The following is a 2,500-nucleotide window of genomic DNA, read 5'->3' as shown; positions in this document are numbered from 1 at the left end:
CGCGAGCGAGGCGGGGGAGCGACGGAGAGACGAGCGCCGCGGAGGAGGACCCCGGGCGCGCGAGGCCACGGCCGACGTCCGCCCGGCCTTCCGCCCCGCCCCGCCCCCCCCGCCACGACCGACCCCCGAAGGAGGGCGGGCGGGCGGGCGAGCGGGCGGGCGGGCGGAGAGACGCGGGCGGGCGGACGGGGGCACGAGCCGGCGGCACGGGCGAGGGGCCCCGCCGGGGAGGAGGGGGGCGGAGCGGGACGCCGCCACGCGCACGGCGGACGCGTCGCGGCGACGCGTGGGAGGAGAGGGCGGAGGGGCGGCGGCGGGCGCGGCGGGGCCGGCGGTCGCCCCCGACCGCCGACCTTACCCGCGCGCGTCCCACCGCCTCCCGACACCCGCCCCTCCGCCGCGAGCCGCCACGGCCCGTCGGGCGGCGGACGCGGCGCCCGCCCGCCCGCCCGCCCGGGGCTCGGGGCACACGGCGCGGCGCGGCCGCGACCCAGGGGAGGGCGCGCGGCGGCGGACGACGCCGCGGCGTCCCGCGGGTCACCGCCGGGGCACGCGTCCCCGGGGCGCGGCCCCGCGCACGCGACTCGGCCTCGGCGCGAGCCACCCCGACGGGGCGAGGCCGGGGAGGGGTCACGGTCCGGGACCCGGGCGCGCCGGGGACCGGCGAGGGGCCGGCCGGACGCACCGGGACGGACCGCCGACGGGGGCGAGCGGCGACCGGACAGGCGGCCCGGACGCGGGCCCCCCGAACCCGGCGGCCCCGACCGCGCGCCGCGGGACCCGTCTCGTCCCCGCCCCGGCCACCCCGAGGCCGCGTGCGGCGCGAGGGAGCCCCCGAAGGCACCGTGGCGGCCACGGGCACCTCGGCGCGAGCTCTCGCGTCTGTCTCTCCCTCGACTCGCGGGCGGCGGCCCCCACCCCGGGACCCCGCGCGGCGCCGCCGCCGCCGACCCCCACGCGCCTCCGACGACCGGGCGCCGGGGCGCGTGGGAGGAGGGGCGGGCGCGCGGGGCGGAGGAGGGGCACCGCGTCTGCACTTAGGGGGACGGAGGGCCCGGGGCGGGCCCTGCGAGAGACCCCCAGCCGCGCACCCCGGGGCAGGCGACACCCACACCCCGGGGGCGATTGATCGTCAAGCGACGCTCAGACAGGCGTAGCCCCGGGAGGAACCCGGGGCCGCAAGTGCGTTCGAAGTGTCGATGATCAATGTGTCCTGCAATTCACATTAATTCTCGCAGCTAGCTGCGTTCTTCATCGACGCACGAGCCGAGTGATCCACCGCTAAGAGTCGTACGAGTTTGAACGGCGGGGTCCCCCCGCAGGGCGGGGGAAGAGCCCGCCCCTGGCACGGCACATCCCCGGAGGGTGCCTCCGGCCGGCCAGAAAGGCACAACGAGACCAGACTCCGTGAGGCCGGAAGGTTGGACGACGGGGCGTCCGGCACGGGCCCCGCGGGGCCGTGCTCGGACACCCCACAGGCGCCCGGGGCTCCCGCCTCGCCCGAGGACGCGGGGGCGCGCACACGCCCGCGCGCGCACGCGACGACACGACGGCCGCCGGGGACGCCCCCTCCCGACGGCCGCCGCGACGGCGGCGCGGCGCGGCACGGCGCGGCGCCCCGGCCCGGCGAGGCGGAGTCTGGGGGAGAAGGGCCAGGCCTCCCGACTCCCCGCGGGCCCGACCGCCCCGACCCAAGGCGGACGGGCGAGGCCCCCCAGGGGTCTTTAAACCTCCGCGCCGGGACGCGCTAGGTACCTGGATGGGGGGAAGCCAAAGCAACGGACGAGGCGGAGCGGGTAGTGCCGCGCGGCCACCGCCTCGACGCCGCCCGCGCCGCCCGCGGCCACCCGGGGACGGACGCAGGCCTCGGCGCTGCCCGCCCGTGACCGAACCCCACACCGCCGGGCGCCGCCGACCGACGAGCCCACCGCGCCCGCGGCCCCCCTCGACGCCGGGCGTGCCCCCCTCGCGTCCGACGCACGCCACCAGACCCGACCCGACTTTCCCCCGGGGACCCTCCCCGCACCCGCGTCCCAGGCCCCTCGCCACGGAGGGCGAGGGGCTGCGGCGGGGAAGCGGGGGAGCGAGCGGACAGGGCGGGGGTGGTGGGCGGACGTGGCCGGCCGGACGCGGGCGCCCGGGGCGCCGAGGGCGGGCGGAGACGCGGAGGCACCGTCGGACGGACGACGACGCCGACGGCCGGGGAACGGCCCAGGGCGGGCGACGGGAGGCGGCGGGCGGCGGGCACCCCGCGTGAGCCGAGGCTCCGAGGCCCCCGGGGGACCTGACCCCGGGGACTCCGCGGGGGCTCGCGCCGCCACGCCGCCCTTCCCGAGACGCGCCGAGGGCGCCGCCGCCCGCGAGAGCGGGGGACGGACGGCGCCGGAGACGGAGGCGCGGCGCGACAACGCCGGCCCGCCTCGCGGGAGACCGGAGGGCGCGGGGACGGACGCGCCGGGGGCGGCGGCGCGGAGGACGCGGCGGCCTCGGAACGCCGGGC

The 2,500-nt window shown here is 81.7% G+C and overlaps 1 non-coding gene across 1 annotated transcript; it reads right to left on the bottom strand.

Annotated features, from left to right (window-relative positions):
- Nucleotides 1–1,137: 1,137 nt before the first annotated feature.
- Nucleotides 1,138–1,290, bottom strand: LOC139044004 (5.8S ribosomal RNA). Its single transcript, XR_011501073.1, has one exon. It is a non-coding gene; the product is annotated as a 5.8S ribosomal RNA (ribosomal RNA).
- Between the last annotated feature and the right edge of the window lie 1,210 nt (nucleotides 1,291–2,500).

Source organism: Equus asinus, unplaced genomic scaffold, assembly GCF_041296235.1.
Source record: "Equus asinus isolate D_3611 breed Donkey unplaced genomic scaffold, EquAss-T2T_v2 contig_500, whole genome shotgun sequence".
Lineage (NCBI taxonomy): Eukaryota > Metazoa > Chordata > Mammalia > Perissodactyla > Equidae > Equus > Equus asinus.
This window is presented reverse-complemented; position numbering and strand designations above follow the sequence as displayed.